A 13,229-nucleotide genomic window follows, 5' to 3' on the forward strand; every position below is an offset into this window, starting at 1 on the left:
AAATTATAGCAAGTCTTACATATCTAACAAAAAATAATGATAGTGGACTCACCATGAATTCAATCAGCAAAAACCTACATGCTACTCAATTTGACAGTCATGAGCATGCTACCTGGAGACCTGAGGAACCTTAGCGTAGACCTTTGTCCTCGCAAAGAGCTCACAAATAAAATTTTAACTGATTTCAAATAGCTGAGCATAATTATCTAAAATTATACTTTCCTCACTTAAGGCATTGATTTCGTTAGTGACCTGGTCTTGTAAGACGGAGGTAAAAAAAAAAAATCTATTTTCTCAATTCTATTATGATTTGTGACCCTGCTTATCCATGATAAAACCTCACACCAGTACAAATAAAGGCAAAGATATGCTTCACGTGAAGAAAACTGCCCAGTATTAAGAAAAAAAATAGAAGGCAATTACTCATTTTATTTTCAAAAGCCATTCTACACAAGGATTCACAGCAGCGTTGCCCCAAAGAGAGAATTTTTTAATTTAACTCCTCATCCGACATCACGAGGAAGGGAAAGAGGCCAACCAGGGGCTTACGAAGTTGTATCAGCCCTCTGGGGCTGGACGAGTCTTTGGGAATGTGGCAAGATAGAATCAACCGTTTTTTCCCCCTCTCGATAGTTTATTTTTCTTTCTACCTCCAATCCCAAATGCAAGTAGCTAAACCTTTTTGTATTCACCATTCAGGAGAGCCATCTGCCAAGGCACAAAGCAAGGGAAATGGTTTTCTTAGTCTTGGTTTCCAAAATCTTATACTCCTAAAGAATGGTTGTGACTACTGACATAGGAAAAAAAAAAAAAAAGATACACGAGGGAAAAATAGCATTGTATGAGCAAGGGAGCTGAGGAAACAGGTTTTTCTCAGAGGCTAAAATAGATCTCCATGGGTAGAGAGGAGTGAGGCATTTGCAGCTCCCAGCGAAGGATGTCGATACTCCGCTTCCCAGGTAGAGAGCTCTGGGGAGGTGCCACACTCCAAAGAGAATGAATGGTTTGGGGTATGTTTAGACACAAGGCGCCTTAGAGACAGCTTCACACACGGGGATTTGTCTGCCTCAAAGTAGCGGGGAGACAGTGGAAAGGGTCCTGTGTGCTAAGGGAAAACAGTCCTTTTCCATGACATAAAATATTTTCTAAAATGGGCAGACAGTTGGGTCAATGAGCATGCACAGAACTTACTATAATGGAGTCTGAGAAGTGCCCAGGTAGAGGCTAACACAGGATATTGCCAAAGCGCGTGAAGGAACAAGGGAGCTACGTAACACCCCCAGACAGAAATAAGCCTCACCTAGATAGGCTTTTATTGTCTGTAGTCGTCAGTACTCGTGGGTGGGCGTGTTCACGTAGCTTGGTGCTCTTCGGTACCCGATTTATTCTTGGATGTAACCAGGAGGGTCTCCTCAACCCAGGTAGCTATTTGTAACACCACTCAAGGGGGGCTTGAACTTGAGGCTTCATGAGAACAAGAATGCCCGTTGGGACTGTGCCCACACTCTGGAATTAGAATCTCATGTCTACATAATTATGTATAATAAACTCTGCAGGGACTGCAGAGGGCTCTGATCCTGTTTCCAGAATGGCGAGGAGAAGAGCTCTCATCCTTTCTAAATTGATTCTTCTGGCCCATGAATCCCGGTTTGTGTTGGAATATCTATATCTTATTTGGGCTACCTTAATTACTGATCTCGGACGGTTCTTAATCTTTGCTCACCAACACCAGGGATGGCTACCTAATGTCATGGGTCTTCATGTCTCTGACCTGAATACCTCGGGATTGGTGGCCCTTTTCTTTGAAAGCTACAATAGTGGAAAGAGCAGTCTAACATTTGTTGGGTATGAACTATGTGTGAGAATCTCTTCTAGGCATTATACGTGTGTTACTTATTTTAGTACTCATCACACACAACGTGTGGTTCTCTTACATGAAGAGTCTCCCTTAATTTCAACCGAAACTGGAAACAGATCCCCGATTTTGCTGTCGTGGCATTTCATAGTCAACACCATTAAAAAACTCCCACAAGCAAGCATGGGTTTAGGACTTGACTGTGTACCCACTTCACGTTCAACATCGTGGAGATGATACCAGGATTAGCTATTCCTGGAGGAGTAAGAGAAGGCTTCGTAAGTAAAGTTATGCTTAAACTTTGACTTATAAGGTGACTAGCAATTTGATGTGAGGGGTAGGGATGAGAATAGCCCACCAGAGGGAGCGGTACGTATAAAGAAAGATCTCTAGAACGGGAGTGCTTGGCTTATTTTAGGAATGGCAAAAATTTGGTTCATCGTGTATAGTGAAGGGGATGTGCAGAGGCATGCACCTGAACACCATACCCCCTGGGGCTGATGAACCAAAGCAAACCACTCAGCTAGTGAGCGAGCCTAGGCGGCTGTCCAGCCTCTCCACGCCCCACTGGTGGTTCCCTACTCACTGTTACTTAACATAATAGCTGCCAAAGAGTGGTAAAAATAAAGTTTCTTTATGGAAAAGAAAAAGGCTGGAAAAGAAAGTCAAATGCTAGAGCTGTTGAGGGAAATGTAGGATCCAGTCAAGTCAAGTTCCTTAGTCCAAAAACAGAAATTGTGAGCAAAAATAATTAATGGTATGTAGAATTTAGTAGCCGTTTGAACTTATGGCATAAATAGGCCCAGTAAATGCTCAAGACGGGAACAAGAAAAAGTAATTCAAAGAACTACTCATCGGCACCCCATTAACAATTCAGTGAAAATTTTAAAAATGGCATTTAACTTCCAGCTAGATGTTTTACAGCATGTTAAGAGGGAAAGTATTTACAATAATGGCTTCTTGCATAGTTGGAATACACTAAGTCTTAGACCTGATGCCTCCGAAATGTACAAAGGTCCATTGTAACCCAATTTTGTGTCCCTCAGTGTCTCACCAAATATTAACTTCAAGTTATTTTCCAAGCTTTCACATCATTCTCAGGTGTATTCCTTATGATAACTGCTTAATCTTATGCCATACCAATATAATTCTTGCCATATGCTGAAATCTCTGGCTGAACATTTAAGTTGTTTACGGGTTTTGTTCCATTAATAAAAAAGGTGACCGTAGACATTTTAATAAAGCAAACTTCTACAACTTTGCTTTTCTGATTAGTCGCTTAGAATAAATTTCCACATGCCGGATCGTTGGGCAAACGGGTAGGAATATTCTGTGTCTCTTGACAGGCGCCACACATTCTCCACTGAAAGGGCTGCATTCACGTGGTGCTGGCCATAAATGAGCACACTTCTCGCAGCCTGCCCAGTGCTGGGATTTACCATTATATTTATGTTTCCTTTTTTATTATATCAAAAATATCATGGATTTCCTTTTTTATTATATGTGAGTCTCATTTTGTTAAAGTTTGCATTTCTTTTTTTAAAATGTTTATTTATTTTTGAGAGAGAGAGAGAGAGAGAGAGAAAGAGAGAGGGAGACACAGAATTTGAAGGAGGCCCCAGGCTCCGAGCTGTCAGCACAGAGCCTGACGTGTGGCTCAAACTCACGAACCGCGAGATCATGACCTGAGCTGAAGTCAGATGCTTAACTGACGTAGCCACCCAGGCACCCCTAAAGTTTGCATTTCTCTAACTCCTTAGCCAAGTTGAACTTACATTTTACGTATATTTGCTTTTTGTATTTCTTGTGAGAACTGATCCTTCAGGTCAATTGATAATTTATTGGCCTGAGATTTGGGGGTCACTGCCTACCTGTCTTCATCCATATGGCTCTCGTCTGGGTAGTTACCACAGTTATCCAGTATACTTTGCATTCACAGACACGGTTTGATGCATATCTATTCTCCACTGGCTACTGTTGCCCATTAAGCAAGTCATTTGTGAAAAGGAAAGAAGTAGAAGGGTGTAGACTTAAAAAAAACGCCATCATTAAGGAAGTTAATAAGTGATGAACAGTAATCACCGACCTTTTGTGATTCAAGAAAACAAAGGAATATTATGGCAACAGTGTAAATAATTTTGACATTACTATAGCAACTGGGATGGGCCGCTGTAGAGCTGAATATTCAGATTCAGTTTCTGTAAATATTCAAATATTCAATTACTTATTTGAAGCTTAGCTCAAATGAAGATTTCTTTGGACAATTTCTTTTTTTTTTTTTCAACGTTTATTTATTTTTGGGACAGAGAGAGACAGAGCATGAACAGGGGAGGGGCAGAGAGAGAGGGAGACACAGAATCGGAAACAGGCTCCGGGCTCCGAGCCATCAGCCCAGAGCCCGACGCGGGGCTCGAACTCACGGACCGCAAGATCGTGACCTGGCTGAAGTCGGACGCTCAACCGACTGAGCCACCCAGGCGCCCCTCTTTGGACAATTTCAAAGCATGCTCTCTGTAAGTGTTTTTAGAGTCATGTAGGTATAATTGAAAGCACGGATGTTGGCTGTGAATATTTCATGAACAGACTTTCCGTGGCTATTTTGACAATTGTGGTTGGATAGGGTCAGTTAAGATTTCAAATAACGTTAATATTCATGGATTTTGTAGACTGACTTCAGGTTACTTTATAAAGTGTGTAAGAGTTGGGGATTCTTTTCTACAGAATATCCTATACTACTACTAAGAGTAATAATATGTCGGAGGCATTGGGTCATGATTATGTTAACTAAACAAATGGAATTACATATAAAATATGTATTATAATGATATGCAAACAAGTTAAGATGCTTAAAGATAATATCCAATGTGATGAGCACTAGGCATTGTGCATGTGTTAATTTTTTTAATACTCATCCCAGCACTACAAAGTAGTGTTGGGGGGGGGTGGGCAAATAATTTTCCCTCTACCCTTTTCAGTTATGGGCTGAGATTCCCTATAGTAAAAGACAGATTTGGGGCACCTGGGTGGCTCAGTCGGTTGAGTGTCCGACTTCGACTCAGGTCATGATCTCTCGTTCATGGGTTCGAGCCCCACATCGGGCTCTCTGCTGACAGCTCAGAGCCTGGAGCCTGCTTCGGATTCTGTGTCTCCCTCTCTCTCTGCCCCTGCCCCACTCGTGTTCTGTCTCTGTCTCTCTCTGTCTCAAAAACAACTAAACATTATTAAAAAAAAGAGACAGATTTACAGACAAAAACAAACAAATTTATTAGCATGTATACTTCAGGCTTACAGGAGAGACAGATATCCAGGAAAAATGAGTCGGTCAAAGGGATGCCTTTAGAATTCAGGATTAATACCATCTTAACAGGGAAAGAGGAGGGGGGAATATAGGCCTTTCAGAAGAGGGTAAATAATATTTAGGAAAGTTGGCTAGGTCCTCAGAAGAAGAATGGATGGTGGGGCGCCTGGGTGGCTCAGTCGGTTAAGCCTCTGACTGGCTCAGGTCATGATCTCATGGCGTGTGAGTTCGAGCCCCACGTTGGGCTCTGTGCTGACAGCTCGGAGCCTGGAGCCTGTTTCGGATTCTGTGTCTGCCTCTCTCTCTGCCCCTCCCCTGCTCATGTTCTGTCTCTCTCTGTTTCAAAAATAAATAAAACATTAAAAAAAATTAAAAAAATAGGACTCTCTTATTAAAAAACAGAAGAAGAAGAATAGACGGAAGGTATGACGGTCTGTGACAGAGTTTATCTGGGTGTAGCGTTGACTTCTAGTCTCCTCTCCTGTGATCAGAGCCGATCTTCCCTGGTTGATGAAACTCCCAGGGAGAGGGTCTATGACAACTGAGTTCCTTTCGGATGATCTTGTCTTTAGGCACGTAAGGGAAGGTCAGGGAAAGCCTCTTCTTGCACATGCTGTTCTCAAGTGCCCGCAGCCCAAAAGAATCAGTATGTCAAAGTGGCGTATTTTGGGGTGGCATATTCTGCTACCCTTCCGTGGGTATTGTCACAAGTCCATTCTGTAGGCGAAGAAACACCGGCATAAAAGGTTATAACAGATGCATTTAGATGGTGGGGATACTCTCTTATTTTCCATTTTTCTAGATTTTCAAATTTTCTATTATAAACATGCCTCCCTTTTATACTGGTAAAAATAGAGTATGCTTTTAAAAGCTTTCGCATCTTTCATGCTGACTGGGACACACGTTCAGCCTCGCACCTGCTCATAGAGACGACAAGTGGCAGCTTCGGCCATCCAGATGGGCATCCGAGTAGTCACCGTCTGTGTCTTCAGTTCTACCCACAGGACACAAAGGCAGAACAGCCAACATCAGAAAAAGCTGTCCCTTCTCTTTATGAAATAATAAAGGATAAAAAAGACGTAAGACACGATTGATCTCACAAGAGGGGTGTGCAAACAAACAGCCTCCTGGGGAAACCAGCGAGAACATTGTGGTTTTGGTAGAGTTTTTCTCGGAGAAGAGGAAAACAATAGTTTGCTGCAAACTCCGGCTGAAAATATAGGATGTCACAAGGCTTTTTTTAGACCTTATGATGATGTCAACTGCAGTGAAAATACGCCCCCTTCCATTCTCAAACATGAAAGCTTTGAATTCAAAGCCTTTCTTACAACACAGTTAAATGTAGCAAAGGAGAAATGGTCACCTCAAAAGGCGCCCAAATAACGTGATAAAAAGCAGTTAAATTCCATTCATCCTGACAAGCATTTATCGAGTGCGTGACATGGACGAGGGGCAGGTAAGGCAAGGCGCTAAGAATACAGAGATGAATAAACCATGCTTCTTGGCCCATCACAGGTTTGCACCTATTGGGAACGCAGGCATGACAACAGTTCATTGGGTATGATGGGAGAAGTATAAGAAATGCTTTGCAAGGCACTGGAGTTGCTACGACCTACAAGGACCACCCTTATGTGGTGGGCATGTGTCTAGTCTGTACACTTTGTAAAGGCCAGGGCCATGACTGTTTTGCTCTCTCTCCACTGTATAATCAAAGCTTGAGCCAACCACCTGGCCTTAAGTGAGAGGAAGAGCGGCCAGCGTCCCCCTCTGCCATCCCGATGTTTCTGCTAGAACAGGGGCTGGAAATTTATGGATCAAGTCCTGCCATGTTTTCGTATGGCCCACAAGCTGAGGATGGTTTTGACATTTTAAATGGTTACGTAACGCCCATGTTTTACCTCTTAGCTTACAAAAGCTAACATATCTCCCATCTGGTCCTTTACAGGCAAAGTTTGCTCCCCGTGCCAGAACTTAAGAGAGCTGAGCTGGTAGACAGGTCGTGAACAGCTTCATTCCACATCGCCAGTCTTTGCTACATGACAGGAATTAGATCTCTGGTATATTTAGGGGGATCTCTAGCAACTCTTAGAGGAATGATCGAGACTGACGTCGACCTCCCGTAGAGGCTCAACATAAGGCCATGACTAGACTCTGAACTTTGTAAGTGTAAGAAAGAGCACGAGTCACTTCTTCCCTGAGTCCTGGCCCATCATAGACATTCAGCACAGTTTTGATGAATGGATGAATAAGTGAATTAATGAATCACAGAGGAGAAAATCGCTTTGTGTTTCAATTTAGGCGACACTGAAGTGAACCATACAGCTTTAGTAATTCTCAGAGATAAAAAATAGGATAGTTCTGCCGATTCAGTCTAAGCTGGTATCTCTAGTTGTGGCCAATCATAACACCCCCCGCCTCTTTCTGTCCACGTGTTCATTTCTACTGCTTCCATGACACCTGCCTTTCACATGCAACTTTCATAGACATTGCTTCAGTCTGTCTGGGTTAATTCTGATTCTCTCAACTTATCTTTGAGACCCAGACTCCCCATTTCCACACTTATAATTTTCTTTCATTTTTAACTTTAACAATTTTTTTGGATTACTTTTTAAGATAACCGAATTAGAGTTTGTCACCTATATTTCTAGGCCGTATCGAGATGTTATTCACTGCAGGAGCCGGATGTGGTTTGAATGGATATTTTATTAGTTTTAATTTAAATTAGCAAAAGGAGGGGTGGCTCCGTTGGTTGAGTGTCCGACTTCAGCACAGGTCATGATCTTACAGTTTGTGGGTTCGAACCCCGTGTGGGGCTCTGTGCTGACAGCTGGGAGCCTGGAGCCTGCTTCGGATTCTGGGTCTCCCGCTCTCCCCGCCCCTCCCCCACTCATGCTCTCGCTCAAAAATAAATAAACATTAACAACATTTTTTTTAATTCTTAAAAATTAAATAAATAAATAAATAAATAAATTGACAAGAGGCAAATGTGCTTGTTACTTTAGAAAATCCAAGCAATTCACAAATAGAGGTCGTAATTAAAGTGCCCTTTGATTGTCCTGGATTCCCAGTACTACATCCTTTCCCTGCCCCTCCCTTTTTCACAGAGGAAATTGTTTTACTAATCAGACATACCTTGCACATTAAAAAATTTTTTTAAATGTTTATTTTTGAGAGAGAGAGAGAGAGAGAGAGTGCGAGCTGGAGAGGGGCAGAGAGAGAGGAGACAGAATGTGAAGCAGGCTCCAGGCTCCGAGCTGTCAGCACAGAGTCCGATGCGGGACTCAAACCCCCGAACCGTGAGATCATGACCTGAGCCGAAGTTGGACGCTTAACCGATAGTCACCCAGGCGCCCCACTCTGCACATTTTTAAATACATTTACCCACACAAATACACACACAAAGGGGTGTGTTGTCTTGTATTAGGAGTAAATGACATAAGTCATAGTGTATATAGACTTTCAGCATATTTTCCCCCATAAACCTTTTCCCATATTAATATCTCATCCTATTTAATTTTCCACGGAAGTCAATAGTACGCATGTACTGTAATTTGTTTAATTAATTGATCTTTAAGAATGAATGATCATGTCATTTAGAGCACTATAGCCATTCATGTGGAGTTTTTCATTTCCCTCCATTCACTAGCCACTTATTTTCATCTTTGTCCATTTCCCCTTTATCCCTTAAATCATATAGGAACTCCAGGGAGGAGACTCTCTCAAACAGCATCATTTTTCTTGGACTGGAGGGCCTCATATATCTGTAAGATGAAGGCTCATTTTCTCCCAAGAATATCTTTTAAGGTGTCTTAGAACCGCACGTAATGTTTCAATTATTTCTCAAATCATTTTCTGGACCTGGATTACATTCTTGACGATGTTTCTTTCTTTCTTTTTTTTTTTTTTTTAACATTTATTCATTTTTTGAGAGACAGAGCACGAGTCGGGGAGGGGCAGAGAGAGAGAGGGAGACACAGAATCCGAAGCCGGCTCCAGGCTCCAGGCTCCGAATTGACAGCACAGAGCCCGACGTGGGGCTCGAACTCATGGACCGTGAGATCATGACAGAAGTCAGAGATCATGAAGTCAGACGCTTAACCGACTGAGCCACCCAGGTGCCCGTCAAAGGGGAATGACAATGGATGGGGTATTCAGGAAAGTTAAGGAGTTTAGGGCTCCTTGGATGGAGAGTGCATGTAGAGGCCAAGTTCGTAAGGGCAGGGTCGGGCGATGGAGTAAGACTTCATCTTGAGAGTGACGGGGAACCACCAAAGGATTTTCAGCAAAGGCTTGAAAAGATGACATACGGGCTTTAGAACGGAGGTCAGGAAACTGTTTTCTGTAAAAGGCCAGCTGATCAACATTTTAGGCTTTGAGGGCCATCTACGGTCCCTGGTGCGTATTCTTTTTCTTTTCTCTTTTTTCTCCTTCTCCTCCTTTTCCTCTCCTTCCTTCTCTTGTATCTCCTCCTCCTCCTCCCTTTACAACTCTTTTGAAGAGGTTACAACCATTGTCATCTCAAGCACCATACAAAAACAGGCAAAGGGCTGGGTTTTGGCCTTGGGGCCTAGTCGGAGGACCTCCATTTGAGAAGACAGTGGTTTGAAGTCATGGCGGACCATTGGGGGTGGGAATGGCAGAGCGGGGGACCAGTGAGGCTGTGGGTCTGACTGGCAGTGTTGTTCCCTCGGAAGCCCGGCAGGGTTGTGGGTTAGGGGCACCGCAGCCTTCTTTTGAGTCCTGGGGTGTTGAGAGGACGTTGCTCGCAAAGGCAGCATCCGAGAGGTCTGCAGGCCAGCTCCACTGTCAAAGATGTAGAGACAGGCTGAGACTGCGCGGAGTGGTTCAAAAAGTGCAGACGGATAGAGGAGGAATTCCATGAGGGGTTCATGAAACTTTTTATGTGCAGCTCCTGGCCTCAGCGTGGGTGACCCGGAAGCACTTAAAAGGGCGGATGCAGAACAGACGGTTAGGGAAGCAAATCATTTAACACTCCATTAACTGGAACCACATGTGAAACCGTGCTGAAGAAACAGTTTTAAAAAGAACTCTATCTTCTTGTGACTTAAAACTTACTTCATTCTATGTGTCACGATAGGTGTGCAAACACTAATGATACGGGCTGCTCATACAGAGGGAATGGAGATGTGGTATCACAGTTGCTAGAATTTACCTTCTACGAACAAGAGATTTCCCTACCAGTCTTCTGCTCTGAATTCCGACTTTATATGTGCGCTTCATCGCATTAACAATTTCTGTGATATCCAAGAGCTCAGAAACCATGGCAAATTCTCGGCGGGGAAAAAACATTCAAGTTTATAAATTTGGGTATTAAGCAAATTAGACCCTATTATGACAAAGAGACCTTTGGTTTTCATGCATGATGTGATAGAAAAAAGATAACAGAAGAAAGTCATTCAATGTTAATCTGCACATTTCATTTTTATCCTAATTGTGTGCAAATGAAAAGGGTCTCTGAACATTCAAAAGGATTTTTCACTACTCATTAACCACATATAAATGCATGGGCAGTGGTTGGCCCCCGAAAATTGCCTTGAAGGTCACTTGAATGTATAGCTTCTGGTTAAAGGGCAGACCTTTCCTCCCAGGCCTCATCAATTCTGCGGCTCTCCGTAGTTAGACTTGCTAATAATCGTGGAATTTATTACCAGCTCTGATGGGGACTGGGTCATCGTCTGTGCACCAGGGTCAAAGTAAAAAGAATACGGTCATGTGATTCAATGCGTGACCTCAAGCCACATTTAAATGGTTACAGCCCTAGCTCTTCAGAGATCAGATTCTAGTAGAGCTCGGATTCATTCCCACACATGCACCTGTTGCCCAGCCAAAGCAAACTACCGGAAGGCCCTCGATGTTTCAGCTCTTCGTTTGCTTTGCCTCCGCGCGAGAGAAGCACTCTTTCCACCTAAAATCCATGCACATACGTTTTGAGATTTTTGCAGTTTCAAAAAATCCCTATTGATATTTAAAAATAAGGGCGCCTGGGTGGCTCTGTTGGTTAGGCGGCCGACTCTTGATTTCGGCTCAGGTCATGATCTCACTGTTCGTGAGTTCAGGCCCCACATAGGGCTCCGCACAGTTGATGCAGAGCCTGTTTGGGATTCTCTGTCTCCCTCTCTGCCCCTCCCATGCTCATGCTCATGCTCGCTCTCTCTGTCCAAATAAATAAACTTTAAAATATATGTAAAAAATAAATGAAAATAAATTACACATATGATACATGGAAACTGCATTCTCTTTGTAATAGGCTCAAACAACATAGAAATATACAGAGCCGCGTGCAAAAGAGCCTCGTCACCATTGCCACCCTGTCTCATGCATAAATTGTTTCGAGACTTTTTGCTTTTATTGTAATATAATGTACACTTAGAGGGAAGCATAAATATTATATAGATATGATTTTTTGTTTTTGTTTATGGTCTAACTTCCTATGTTTGTGCTTCTAAATATATGGTTTAGTTTTGCTAGTTTTTTGCGCTTTATTTAAATGGAGTGGTGCATAAATTGTCTTACTTTTTTCACCCTCCATTTGGTATGTGAAATGATTCATTAACTTTGATGTGTGGCTGCAGTCTGTGTAGTATTCTACTCCGCACATAGGGACGAAATGGGCAGGGAAGACGGGAGAAGGGGAGAGGGAAGGATACAATTAATTTAAAAAAGTTTTTCTGATGTTGATTTCTTTATTTGGAGAGAGAGCGAGTGAGCAGGGAGGGGCAGAGAGAGAGGGAGACAGAATCCCAAGCAGGCTCCGTGCTGTCAGCGCAGAGCCCGATGAGGGGTTCGAACTCACCAACTGTGACGTCATGCCTTGATCTGATAGCAACAGTCAGAGGCTTAACTGACTGAGCCACCCAGGTGCCCCGATACAATTAATTTTGGAATATTTATTTTTTTTCCCCACAACCTTGCAACACTCCCATTCATTCTAATTATTTATCTGGAGATTCATTAGGATTCTCTAAACCAATCGTTAGGATTCTCTAAACCCAATTCTCTAAACCCAATATTAGTTCCTTTTTCTACACTCCTCATCAAATCTTTCTTTTTGATCGCATCCTGTACTGGCTAGAACATCCAATACAATCTTGAATATGGGTGATAATACCCATATTATGCATGGGTATCTTAATCCTGTCCTCCAAGAGGAAGCAGTTCAACTTTCACTAACAAGTATATGTTTCCTTCGGTTGTTTGAACATCCCTTTGTCAGACGAAGAGGATTTTCTTATATTCCTGATTTGCCGAGTTTATTATTATTTTTGAAATCATGAATGGATGTTAATTAAATCTTACCAGATGTTATTTCTTCATCTACCGAAAGGGTCATAAGTTCAGTTTTCATCTGTTCATGTGTTAATATGTTGCTTTACATTATGTGAGTTTCTGTGATAAATGCAACTTAGATGTGATGTATTATCCTTTGTAGATATTGCTTTATTCACTTTGCTGATATCTTGCTTATGATTTTTATATTATGTTAACGAGTGAAACTGAAAATTTTTTTCTTTCGCCTCTCCTCGTTAGGATTTGGTATCTGTTATATGCTACTCACATCAAAAAGAGTTGGGATGTGCTCCTTTTACTATCTGTTTTCTAGAAGAGTTTGTGGAAGATTAGAATTATTTCTTCCTTCACTCTTTAGTGGGCTGCAAATTCAGTATTTTCGATTAAGAAAAATTCAGGTTTTCTATTCTTGTCTGAGTCCATATTATTTTTTGTGTTCTTCTAGGAATGTAAAAATTTGATCTACTTTTCAAAAAAGATACTGGCATGAGATTAATCAAAATATTGCTTTATCTATAGAATTTGTCCCCTTCTTCTTCCTGACGTTTTTTCTTTAATGAATCTCACCAGAAATTTGTCAATTTTATTGTTTGTTTTCTAAAAACAAACTTGATTGTGTTGATCCTCTCTATAATAAATTTTTAATTTCACTTATGTCTGCTTGTAACATTTATTATTATTATTATTATTATTATTATATTTTATGCTTATTTTCCTTGAGTTTATTTTGCTGTCCTTTTTTCTGACAAACTATTTGCCAAAGTAGCT

This window comes from Felis catus, chromosome X, assembly GCF_018350175.1.
Source record: "Felis catus isolate Fca126 chromosome X, F.catus_Fca126_mat1.0, whole genome shotgun sequence".
Classification (NCBI taxonomy): Eukaryota; Metazoa; Chordata; class Mammalia; order Carnivora; family Felidae; genus Felis; species Felis catus.